General features: G+C 38.9%; 1 protein-coding gene across 5 annotated transcripts in view; it reads left to right on the plus strand.

The window, feature by feature from the left end:
• The window catches only part of MITF (melanocyte inducing transcription factor), a 227,181-nt gene that overhangs the window by 43,662 nt on the left and 169,603 nt on the right, over positions 1–13,916 (plus strand). The window lies entirely within an intron of this gene.

Here is a 13,916-nt window from a genome sequence, read left to right on the forward strand (position 1 = left end):
TCCAGGAGGTGGAAATTCTGATTCTCCATTGGAGTGATATTCCAGTTCATTTAATGCATGTGAACAGACAGGTTCTTTTCCAGGTGTGAGAAGAATACTGGTTTGGAAGTAGAGACCTAGGTATCCTCTGACAGATTGTGGGGAAGTTGAGATACCTGAAATTACCTTTTGCTTGGATGCTCCTTGTCTCTCTTGCCCATCTGTACAGTATTAGATTTCTAACAATGTGATAGACTCTTCTAATATTCCTAGTTATTCTTGACTGATAGTTTTTGTTGAACAAATAGAAAAGAAAGGTAAGGGGCTTTATTTGAATACAGAATACTTAGTCAAGTGTTTGTATGTGTGTGTGTGCACGTATTCAAAGGAGATATTTATATATGATATGTAGGATATATATATATAATTTATATGTTTAATAAAGGAGATTATTTCTCTTTTATTAAATGCCAAGTTGGGTTATGTTGCTTTCTGCACCACAGATAATGACTAAGGACCTACTTACTCTAATCGAATGATCTGCCCAAAGACTAATGGTATACTTTATTATACTTATTTGCAAGGTTCTGATAAAGGATGTTTTAAATTATCCAGAATATGTTTTTTTTTTTTTGTTCGTGTATGTGTATTTCTAAAAGTGGTGTTTCACAAAGTGTAGTTTAAGAGTTACCTGTGTCGGGGTCACCTGGGGATGTGTTAAAAATAGGAATTCCTGGGTCTTTGGACTCCAGCTGTCTCTACTGATTTGAGGTTTTCAGGAATCTGCATGTCGCTCCCCTTCTTTGTGATTTTTGTCCCACTATAGTTTGAGAACCATGGTCTGAAATATGTCAGCATAGGGATAAAGATTCAATTTAATTTTGTCTTTTTTTGTTCCCTTCCTCTTTCCTGTCTCTCTTTCTTCTCCCCTTTCAAATATATTAGAGACAACTATTTTAAGGGGTATTTTAGTGGCTTGTGTTTTTTATTTGCGATGAAAGGCTTTTGTTAATGTTATCAATATCACAATTCCATCTTTTCCTTTGTGGTCTGTATAAAAGGAGCCATTGGGGAAGAGTTGCTTTTTGTTTTGTTGTTGTTGTGGTTGTTGTTTAAATACCCACTATTTTCCATAGCAAATCTCCAGGAAGGAACAACATACTGTTTGTTCTTTTTTCAGGATAACTCTGGCTTTCTTTGCTAGTGGGTGTTGTAATCAATGCTTTTCAGAAGCAACTTAGTACTCCTCCTTACTATAAATCCCAGAATTTAATGCAAACATTTCTAACGTTTATAGAGGCTACTTTTTGGGGTAAGAGAAGGGAGGAATGAAAATTCTTTGAGAAGACATTTTGAGGATTCTCTGTGATCTCAGAATAGGTAGTAATGACTCCCTGAGTTTTAGTGTCAAAGATTTTGAGATCTCTTAGTATAGAAAACAGTTACAAAGCTAGAAGCTTTAATGGATTTTTAAAAACACAAAGTTTTTAACTGAAGATATTCCTGAAAGGTAAATTCCCTCCCTCCTTCCCCCTCCCCCATATTAGAGAAATTACTTTTTTGAGGAAGCTGAACTAGCCAGCTAGTCTCCACTCTAATCCGTGGTAGATAACTAGTTGGATTATTAGAGATTGGAACTTTTCCAGGTGACTTGGATAGAGACTCCCTGAAGATATATTAAGCCAGGCAAAGATTTTAGAGGCAGATTCTTCTTTATAAAGGACTTCTTAAAATAGGAAAATGATGATCTAAGTGTCATAAAGTTAAGAAACTATTGTGGTGATTTCTTCTGAAGGTCAGATCCAAGGTTTATGTTTCATTGAAGATCCCCAGGGAAATCTCAAGGGTCCTGTGTCCCAGTCTGGAGAGACTGGCCTGGACTGTGGGCCCCTGCAGCTAGCTGCTTGCCTTTTGTTTATTTTCCTTGTTATCTTTGTCAAAGTGCTGCCGTTGGATTTTTTTTTTTTTTTTTAATAGCACAAGATGATTGTCTTTCTGCTATGTCTTCCACGAAAGCTTTGTATTAGTGGAGAACTTTTGGCTGCAGAGCTGGGCTGATCTGTGTGGCACTGAGCATAATTCAGGTTCTCCTGCGGGCACTTGAACATTCTTCATGAGGGCTGAGGCAGGCAAGCTGAGTAGAGCAGTGAGTCACGGCGTGCTGCGGCAGTGGTGTCCTGAAATAACAGCAAGCAGCAGCAGCAGCAGCAGCAGTAATTTAATAGCAGTAGTGAGCATTTATTGATGCTTTCCATGTGCCCGGCACTCTGCTCAGTACCTTCTGTGCACTATCTCATTTAAATCAGAACAATCCCATGAGCTCAGTACCATCTTTCATGTCAGTTTTACAGATACTCATCTCCAGGTCACATGACCAGTAAGCAATCCAAGTGGGGCTTGAATGCTGATTGCTTGGGTGCCCAAATTCATGCATTTAACCGTAGTACCACACTCTTTGACGGAAATGCACGTTGTTACTGCCTTTTTTGCTTTGCTTTTTCCTTAAATCACATCAGAACTGGTTTTTGCTTAGTAATTTAGGCTCCATGACCTGAAGATTGTCTTTCCTTATTTTTATGAGTTGAGGTTTTGAGTGAGAGGGAAATACAACCTGAGAAAGTTCATCCTTGGGAAACTGAGCATGGCCTTTTGCCTGAGACCATGTCCATCTACTGAATGGTCAAGGGAGAAAAAAAGGAATCGTGGGAGGTGAAAGGTAGAAAGGTTGGGCTAGAGAAAAAGAGATGGACAGGTAGACACATCCAGGGTGATTTGTACCGTGGATGAAGGAGGAAGAGGGATATGAAACATAGTTCAAGAACTAGAGTTCAAAGGTCACCTGGGTAATAATGCCATATAGGGCTTAATGGGGGAAAAGGAAGGTTCAGTGATCAAATAAATTGGAAATTGTACATTCTAACATCTGTTTGGAGAACAACAAAAGCAGTGCAGCACCTAACACTTCTTGAGTGCTTCCTGCATATGCTTTAAGTAGCACATTCCACTCTTAGATTCTAAGGTGGAGTGAGCTTTGCCAAAGGAGGTTTGACTCCTAGAGGGAAATCAGGGTAGTTTCCAAAGTAAATGAGAATGGATGCAGATTTAAATAGCTGGGACTCATGCCACAATTTACCTGATGGTTTTCTCATTCTGCAAGTGCCTGGTGCCTGGTGACCTTTGTCAGTGGCTTCCTCTTGTTGCCTCTAGGGCATGAATCCCTGCTTCTTTCTGCTTTACGGGATTGTTGACAGTAAATGAGTATGGAGTCCTTTGGGCTCTGTAGAGGTAAGACGCTTTTGAAGTTCAAGGTCTTCATAATGTCATATCAAATATCTAGAATTCCTTCAATTTAGTTAACATCGAAAAATGAATGTATATCCTTTTAGGACAGATTAAATACCCTTAGCTTACTCAGGAGAGGAAAGGAAATGTATCTAAAAAGTGTTTGCTGCTCTCAGGAGACATATCTTCAAGTTCTTATGGGTTGCACTGAGATGACTGGTGACAATCCTCGAGTAACATTGTTATGGATTTTATATAAGACTGTGGAAAATGAGACGTGTTTGCTTGTATGGGCTTATCCTTTTGAAGCCCAGTTATCTGGGGCATACATCCATGGAAATACCGTCATTAAAAAACAATTTCTTTAAAATTAGGTTTGGAGGAGCATATTAGGTAAAAATCCATTCAGTTGGAAATGACCGAAAGTCCAACTACAGCAACAAAGGAGATTTATTCGTTCATTTAGGTGAAGAGTCCACATCCTTTTGGACTTGCTTTGAGTGTCATGGTTGGATTGACCATAGGCCTGGAGTTATCATCATGTACCTGGTTTCTCATCCAATCCACTCTGCCTTCATGGTGTTATGTCACTTTTAGAGTGTTGCTGGTTCCACTTTGTGATGATAAGATGTCTGCCAAATACTCCTGGGGCTGCTTATTCTCTCCCGCATGTGGTGAGAGAGAGAGAGATTGATTTCTGGGAGCTCTTCCACGATAGCAAAGGAGAAGCTCAAACTGTTCTTATTGGCCACACTTAAGTCATGTTCCATTCATGAGCCAGAGCATGTGATGAAGGAATGGGTTTTAGGCTGGTTAGTATAGACACCAGCACCATGTTCCACTCCTGAATTCTAAGGGGGACTGAACTTCACCAAAGGAAGTATGAAACCTAGAGGAAAATCAGGGTAGTTTCCAAAGTGAGAATGGATGCAGATTTAAATAGTTGAGACTCATGACCCAATTGACCTGATAGTTTTCTTGTATTCTCATGTTAGCAGTTATGTGTGAAACTGGCTTTTTAATGAATAAACGACTAGATCAAGGTTTAACTTGTAAAGGGTTTGGTTCCAAGTTCCTCTCTGTTTCTTAGTAGTACAGGCTAGACTAGACCAAATTGAAGGATTCTCTTTCTTTCCACTTTTTGAAAAGTCTTGGTGTTTGGTTTTTGAATTTGTAAAGCATTAAGTTGAATCTGTATCTGGCCAGTGTTTTTCTATTCGAAATGCCTTTTGGATGAGTCAGTGTGAGGTTTCATTAGGGCAGTATAAATTACCCTCACTTTTTTTCTTTTTTCTCTTCTTGATCTCAGTATGACTGCTCCTTATTTCTGACATTGAGCCTCATGTTTTAATACATAAAAGATACCTGTTTTCACATGGATCTCCTAAGTGTCCAACATTACATTTTATCCTACAAAAATTACACCACTGATAAAAATAAAATAGTTATTATTGAAAGGCATAAATAACAAGAATGGTGGTGGTAGCCAGAAGTTACTGAGTGCTGACTGTGTGCTGGGTAAGCGCTGTGCTAAGTGCTTTATTTGCATTGTTCTGTTTATTCATCACAGCAACTCTGTGAAGGAGATGCTGTCATTATCTCTGTTTTGAAGATGAGAAAACTGAGGTTAAATAAGGTTCACAAGGCTGCATAGACAGGCAGTGGTGGAGCCAAAACTTGAGCCCAGATCTCTTTCATTCTGGGACCTGTCTTCTTAACCACTATTTTCTTTTTTTTTTTTTAATTATTATACTTTAAGTTTTAGGGTACATGTGCACAATATGCAGGTTTGTTACATATGTATACATGTGCCATGTTGGTGTGCTGCACCCATTAACTCGTCATTTAGCATTAGGTATATCTCCTGATGCTATCCCTCCCCCCTCCCCCTACCCACCACAGTCCCTGATGTGTGATGTTCCCCTTCCTGTGTCCATGTGTTCTCATTGTTCAGTTCCCACCTATGAGTGAGAACATGCGGTGTTTGGTTTTTTGTCCTTGCGATAACCACTATTTTCTCTCTCAGAGAAGTCATGATACTTTGAGTATGTTATATACCTAATGCTAAGTTTAAAATTTCTGGAAAGTTGCATTATGTCTGTAAATTCTTCTGCAGTTAGTGCTTCTGTATACTACTAGTGGTAGAAGATTGAAAGAGAACCCTTAACACCTTGGACCTTGGAAAAACTTGACCCAGAAGTCTTTCACCAAAAATTTGCATTTACCTGAATAGCCAATGCAATTTTGAGAAAGAAGAACAAATTTGAAGGACTCACACTTTCTGGTTTCAAAACACATTACAAAACTACAATAATCACAACAGTGTGGTATTGACATAAAGACACACAAATAGACCAATGTAATAGAATAGAGAGCTCAGAAGTGAACCCTTGCATATATGGTCAAATGATCTTTGACAAGGGTGCCAAGATGATTCAATGAAGTAAGGACAGTCTCTTCATCAAATGGGGTTGGGAAAACTAGATAGATGCAATGGAATGAAGTTGGACCCTTATCTTACACAAAGTACAAATATTAACTCAAGATGGATTCAGGACCTAAATGTAAGACCCAAAACTATAAAACTTCTAGAAGAAGATGTATGGAAAAAACATAATGATATTGAACTTAGCAATGATTTATTGTATGTAACACCAAAAGCACAGGCAACAAAAGAAAAAATTGACATAGGACAGTCTTCTAGGTGCTAGAAAAAAAAAGAAAACAGATGAATGCTACTCCATTAAACTTAAAATCTTTTGTGCATCAAATGACACAATCATCAGACTGCAGAGACAAACTACAGAATGGTAAAAAGTATTTGCAAATCATATATCTAATAATTGGTTAATATCCAGAATGCTTAAAGAACTCCCACAACTCAATCACAAAAAATAAAATAACCTGATTAAATAATTGGCAAAGGACTTTAAGAGACATTTCTCCAGAAGTGGTATACAGATGACCAACAAGCACATGAAAAAGTGCTCAATGTCACTCATCATCTAAGAAATGCAAATCGGAACCACAGAGAAGTATCACCTCATACTCATTAGGATGGCTGCTATTAAAGAAAAATAATGAGTGTTGTTGAGAATGTAAAGAAAGTGGAACTCTTGTGCACTGTTGGTGGGATTGTAAAATGATACAGCTGCTATGGAAAGGAGCATAGAGGTTCATAAAAAATTAAAAATAGTAATCCCAGCACTTTGGGAGGCCAACTCAGGTGGATCACTTGAGGCCAGGAGTTCGAGACAACCCTGGGCAGCATGGCAAAACCCCATCTCTACTAAAAATAAAAAATTTAGCTGGGCGTGGTGGCACACACCTGTAGTCCCACATACTTGGGAGGCTGAGGCGTGCGAATTGCTTGAACCCAGGAGGCAGAGGCTGCAATGAATGGAGATCACGCCACTGCACTGCAGCCTGGGCAACAGAGTGAGACTGTGTGTCAGAAAAACAAACAAACAAACCTCTCATGTGATCCAGTAATCCCAGTTTTGTGTGCATATATATATATATCCAAAAGAATTGAAAGCAGGGTCCTATAGATAATTGCACGTCCATGTTCATAGCAGTGCTAGTCACAATAGCCAAGAGTGGAAGCAACCCAAATGTCCATCAGCAGATGAATGGATAAACAAAATGTGCTGCATACATACAATGGAGTATTATTCAGCCTTAAAAAGGGAGGAAATCCTGTCATATGCCCTGCTACAACATAGATGAATCTTTAGGACATTATAGTAAGTTAAGTAAGCCAGTGACAAGAAGGTAAATACTGTATGAATCCACTTACAGTAAGTTAAGTAAGCCAGTGACAAGAAGGTAAATACTGTATGAATCCACTTACATGAGGTATGTAGAGGAGTCAAACTCATAGAGACAGAAAGTACAATGGTGGTTGCTAGGGGGAGGGGGTAGTGGCAAAAGGGGAGTTGGTATTTAATGGGTATAGAGCTTCAGTTTTGCAAGACGAAAAAGTTCTGGAGATCTCTTGCACAACAATGTGAATGTAATTAACATCAATGCACTGTATATTTAGAAATGGTTAAAATGGTAAATTTTATGTAACATGTTTGTTTATTTGTTTTTTACCACAATTTAAAAAATTCCACATTTATCGCCTGGCACTAATTTTACTACTTCATTGAGTATTTCAACATCTTACTTGAAGTTGCAAACCCCAAGGCCACAGGCTGAATGTGGCCCATGGACAATCAGTTTGTGACAAATGTGAAATAGTGGTCAATATTTTTTAAAAATTAGGAACTTTCACATCAAAACCCCTATATCTCGCTTCTCTTGGAAAACTGGAGAATCTGGAAATTCCAAGTCCCTAGTCTGTCCAATCAACAAATGACTGTAGCTGAGGAGTAACACCCCCCTTTCAGACCTAGGCATGAAATTCAGATCCATTTCTCTCACTCTCGAATTTCTTATACAAGACCCAAGTCCTCGTGCAGATATACTAACTTCCTGGCCACAGTATTTGTAGGTTTAAGATATTAAACCTCTTAATTCCAAATGCATCCAATAATAATAGACTGTAGATGGTGGATGCTCTGCGAGCCCCCACACTAACTTCTTTTTAGAAACACTGATTTCTAGGTTTCTGCTTCTGTTTGAGGTCCTAGAGTTATCATCTCTGTATTTCTGTATGAACAAATATAGTCCCAATGCCCTTTTTTCTTTTGCCATTTTACATACAGCAAATGTTGTCCTGCAAGTCATGTTCTAAATATAGATGTGTTAAATTTCAAATGTGAAAGTTTTTGAAGGGTCTAAAGCCAGTTTGCTAATCAGGGAAATGCTGTGATTGGTGCCAGCACTTGCAGTCCCTGAGGGGGATTGTGAAATCCGGCCTCCGCAACTGTGATTCAAGTCTGGGATGAAAGAAAACTCCACAATCGCTGAAGAGCTCTCCAAGTTGTTTTCTTCTTAACAGGGTGGTGGTGGTGGTGGTGGTTTGAGTGTCATAACATAGAAAAGACAAATACATGTTCCTGAGTTCATTTTACTAGTACTGGATTAATAGTATGGTAATAAATCATTATTTTGCAAGCAAAAACAACCATGTTTTGCAATTCTTTATGTGCAAGCTGTAAGAAAATGCCTGTCAATAGAAAGGAATCTAGAGACCCAAGAGACTCAAGACCTCTTCATGGCAAGTTAAGAAGAATGGCTACTTATGCAAATTATAAAAACCTTGGGTATTTGAAAGTTCAAACTGGCACAGTTTTTTCTCTTTTAAATCTTATTATTCTGTTGTTTTTCAAGATAGGGCTGGTGGCATCTAATGGCAAGTAGAGGCAAAATACTGGAATGCAGCAGTTGTGCGTTTTTCAAAGCTGTGCACTGCATGACATCCCTGTGTGTGCATTTAAGTGTGTATGCAAGAGCATTATTAGAACTGCCTATATGTTTCATGCTGGGTGTATTTCATTGGTGCAGTAGAACTTGGAAAATGCAGTTTCATGCTTTGAATAATAGTGAACAACAGTAGAGGAGGCCTTAGTTTCCAAGACTGGTGGAGCAGAGGTATTCGGGGAACTTTCTGGGAATGAGACTTGGATAATTAAGTTGCTGTGCCCTGAGAGTTGCTCCTTGAAGTGGAGACGGATGTGCTGAATCCTTATCTGTACTTGCCAGAAGTGAAGCTGTCATCTAGCACAGTTGGTGCCTCTGTTTTTGAAAAGAGATATGACTAGTTGATTCCATCACTATCTGATGCAGAATTTTCAAAGATGAGTAGTTGATCAGAGAAACGAAACAAAACAAAGCCAACTGAACTAAACTGTGTTGCTAGCTGAAATGGTCTGATAGTGAGCAAAGGGCCAGATGTTTGGAGTTGCTTTCTTCAATTTTATTTCACTGCTTTTATCCATTAAATTGGTCAACAGCAGCACTCACTGGTAAAAATAGGAACAACAGACTCAAGTTTTCCTATGTGCTGTTACAGTGATGCCCTTTTTTTCTTTCCTCTCTCATCTCCTTGCTTTTTCCTTCCCTCCCTTCTTAAGCTCAAGCTTTCATTATATGATTTTTTTTTAAATTCCAAAAGAATAACGATAGTGTATAGATAAAATGTGGTTAATTTCCCTACTCACCATCCCTTATCCTACTCTTCTAAAGAAATCAATATTAAGAGTTTGGTTTACATCAACAATCCTTCCCCAACCCATGCAAATAAGATATGTATCTAGAGAAATTTGTTTTTCTAATTTTTACAAAAGTGGACTTGTTCTGTGTACAAAATCTTGTAACTTGACTTCCCTGGCATTGTTTTATTGGCATCTCTCCAAATCACAATTTTTTTTTTTTGAGACAGAGTCTCGCTCTTGGCCAGGCTGGAGTGCAGTGGCACGATCTCAGCTCACTGCAACCTCCACCTCTCAGGTTCAAGCGATTCTCCTGCCTCAGCCTCCCAAGTAGCTGGGACGACAGGCGCCCGCCACCGCTCCTGGCTAATTTTTTGTATTTTTAGTAGAGACGGGGTTTCACCGTGTTAGCCAGGATGGTCTCGATCTCCTGACCTCGTGATCCGCCCGCCTCAGCCTCCCAAGGTGCTGGGATTACAGGCGTGAGCCACCGCGTCCGGCCACAAAATCGCTATTTTTAATGGCCAATTTTTTTAATAGTATAGTTTTATCACAATTTATTCATAAAATTCCTTATTGATTGATTCCTCTGCCCCACTAAAAATTTCCTCTCCTCCACTAAAAAGATAGCATTGCATATTTTAATTACACATACATATTTTTAAAGCTTTACCCTGTATAATATTTGAAGAGGAAAATTAAAGGGTTTCTAAATGTTTCATTTGCTTTGATTTATTACTTTAAATTTTTTCTTGTTTTATGAGCTAAAGTCTTTAGCTTTTTTTTTTTTTTTTTTTTTAAACAGGGTCTCCCTCTGCCACCCATGCTGAAGTGCAGTGGTGCAATCACAGTTCACTGCAACCTCGATTTCCTGGGCCGAAGTGATCTTCCCACTTCAGCCTCCTGAGTAGCTGGAACTATAGGCGTTTGCCACCACACCTGGCTAATTTTTTTGTATTTTTTGTAGAGATGGGGTTTCGCCATGTTGCCCAGGCTGGTCTTGAACTACTAGGCTCAAGCAGTCTGCCTACTTCGGCCTCCCAAAGTGTTGGGATTACAGGCGTAAGCCACTGCACCCAGCTACATTTTCTAATTTGCTGATTTACCTCTTTGAATTTTTGCATTATAGCTATCTATGCTGTATAGTGAAGGATTTCTCAAGCTCGGCGTTTTAGTCATTTTAGGTCATATAGCTCTTTGGTGTGAGGACCTGTGCTGTGTGTTGTGGAACATGTAGCGTCCCTGGCTTCTACCCATTAGATGCTCATAGCATGCACCCTCTCCCAATGCTCATAGCATGCACCCTCTCCCAGTGCTCAAGTTATGATGACCAAAAATGTCTCTAGTCACTGCCAGATGTTCCTTGGGTGGAAAAATTGCTCCTGTTGAGAACCACTCCTATAATGTATATAAGGTATATATTTAAAAACCTAGTTACGTGGAAGAACACTACTTTTCTTTATGTATTCACCAACACTTGGCAACATGAATGTAATGTCACATGCATTAGAAGTGAATCTCAGTATTGGGCCCCAAATAGTGAGCTTCAGTTAGTTCCTGTGTACAAGCCAGCACTGGAATGATCTTCAGTTTATGCCATTTTGGTATCCATAATGGCACATAGACAACAGTGTCCTCATTTATAAGTTGTGCTATCTCAGTCAGACAGTTTGAATATTTTCTGGCTGTGGTGGGGCAACACCTACTCAAATGAGGCAGGAATGCCATTTGCGTCTGACATCATTTTCTTCGACTGGGATTTGAGCAGTTCACGAGGCGCACATTGTCCCACCCATGTCACCCCAGCTATATGAAGTGTGTAGGAGGCAGTGGCATCCAGGTAGCCAACGACCTCTTTCCTCTCCTAGTATCTTTTCTACAGAGTCTCCCCCAACTTCTGGCCTTGAGCAAAATAGCCCCCTTGGGAAGATCACTGAGGAAAACTGCTGTTTCCACATATTCTATAATCTTTTTCTGTGAAAAGGTGAGCTATATATATAATTATTTAAGTTTCTTCACATTTGCAGGTGGCTATTGTGGTTGGTTTGCTTAACGAAATAGGGTGTGGTGTTATGTATGTGAACAAAGCTGGGCATCAGGCCCTTCATCAGAAATGTGACCCCTTATTAAAGCATTGTTTTTTGTTTTTACAAAAAGTCAGATGGCTTTGTGTTGTTTGACTTGGTTCCTTTTCCAAATAGATGACTGTAAAGATGACCTGATGATCATATGGACTGGGCTATAAACTTTGTGCATCTCCCTTCTTGTGCCTTAATGGCAAGGTAAGATGCTGGAGAACCAATTCTCATGTCCTTGGTTGCCATTTTAATCGTGATAGCTTGGTCATCAGGGTAATGGCAACACGTTAAAATTCACATGCATTAAAAAATAGCAGTGTCATCCAGGCTGCTTTGCATTTGTTATTTGTTTATTTATTTATACCTAGATACACACCCATGTAGCTACTGCCCAGGTCAAGAATTAGGACATTTCCAGCACTGTAGAAGATTCCCTTTTCCCCATCTTAGCCAGTAAGCACTTCCCAAAAGAATCCATTAGTCTGACCTCAATCACTCTTAGTTTTGTCTATTCTTGAACTCCATGGAAATGGAATCAAATAGTATTTGTTCTTTTGTGACTAGCTTTTTTAGTCTAACAGTATAGCTGAAATACATTCATACTGGGACATGTAACAGTAGTTTGTACTTTTTGATGCTGTGTGAGTAGTAGGCTCTGTATGAATAATTTATTCAATCTTTCTACTCATTATGATGGGCATTTGGGTTCTTTCCTAGGTGAGGATATGAGGAACAAAGCTGCCCTGAATATCCCTGTACATGTCTTCAGTGGATGGTGTATTTTCTTTTGGGTAAATACCTGGGAGTGGAATGGTTAGCTCGTCTTTTGATAGATTTATTCGTAGTTATTTAAATGTTTTGATGCTGTTGTAAATAGATTTTCTTTTAAAATTTTAATTTTCTCCCAAGCGATGTGTTACGTTTTCATTTGCAGACTAGTATATTTTAATAGATGCCATGAAACATGCATTAAAATTAATATTTGCCTCTTTTTAAGAGAGCCTGATATACAACACTTCTAATTTTTAAAAAACATATAGAAAATTACGTGATAACTCTTGATATAAATATTGCATTTGGTTTTTAAAAAACAATGAACTGTCTTACATTATTTAAAAATAAATCTAGGCTGGGCATAGTGGCTTATTCCTATAATCTTAGCACTTTGGGAGGCCGAGGTGGGAGGATCTCCTGAGCCCAGGAGTTTGAGATCAGCCTGGACAACATGACAAGACCTCATCTCTACAAAAACTTTAAAAATTGGCTGAGCATGGTGGTGTGTACCTGTGGTCCCAGCTACTTGGGAGGCTGAGGTGGGAGGATTGCTTGAGCCTGGGAGGTTGAGGCTGCAGAGAGCCCTCTTTGCACCATTGCACTCCTGCCTGGGTGACAGAGTGAAACCGTGTTTCAGAAAATAAAAGGTAAAAAATAAATCTAATTACAGCATGCAAATATTTTCAAAATATTTCTCATACAAAGCTAATATATTAAATCAATCTAATTTCAAAGACACGTATTTAAAAAATATAAGTATATAATACACATTTTTAGTTTATCTGTGATTTATTTTTGTTCATATGTATACCACAACATTTTATATAGGGGTCTTTTACATCATAAATCAAATCCACTGTTATGAAGCAAAATTTTAATCTTTTGTTGCTATTTTTGTTTTTGTTTTTTGAGATGGAGTTGCGCTCAGTCGCCCAGGTTGGAGAGCAGTGGCGCGATCTTGACTCACCGCAGCCTCCGTCTCCTGGGTTCAAATGATTCTTCTGTCTCAGACCCCCGAGTAGTAGGGATTACAGGCATGTGCCACCACACCAGCTAATTTTTGTATTTTTAGTAAAGACAGGGTTTCTTCATGTTGGCCAGGCTGGTCTTGAATTCCTGACCTCAGGTGATCTGCCTGCCTCGGCCTCCTAAAGTGCTGGGATTACAGGCATGAGCCACTGCACCTGGCCTCTGTTGCTATTTTTGAAGATTGTGTTTAGTTTGTATTCATTTTAGAAATATGGCAAAGCATTCTTTCTTATTTAGAATAGGGCATCTAATCTGAAAGGATTTTTTTTTCTTTTAGTGCCTTTGAGGAATTTCCTAAATAGTTTTGCAGGTAGTAAAACATTTAAAGCTGCTTGAATGCACAGCAGTTTGTGAAGCTTACAAACACCGTCTTTCTAAGATAGTCATGAAACATAACCTGGGACAGAGTGATTTGTTAGGCCATATTTATTGCCTTGACAACAAACTAAACATTTCAAAATACTTGAGCAAATGCCACCAACAAGTGATGTGTAGGGGTTAAGTGGTTAAAGCAGAAGCACCAAGACCATGTTTGTGTGATAAAGGTTGCAGAAACTGTACCCATTTTATAGGAGACTTTTATTGCAGGTTTTCTGACTCTAACATAAGCTAAATGCATTAGCAAGGAGAACATCTACTATTCTAAGTTTATAAATTATTTTTAATGGGAGTA

This window comes from Gorilla gorilla, chromosome 2 (assembly GCF_029281585.2).
Source record: "Gorilla gorilla gorilla isolate KB3781 chromosome 2, NHGRI_mGorGor1-v2.1_pri, whole genome shotgun sequence".
NCBI classification, from domain to species: Eukaryota; Metazoa; Chordata; class Mammalia; order Primates; family Hominidae; genus Gorilla; species Gorilla gorilla.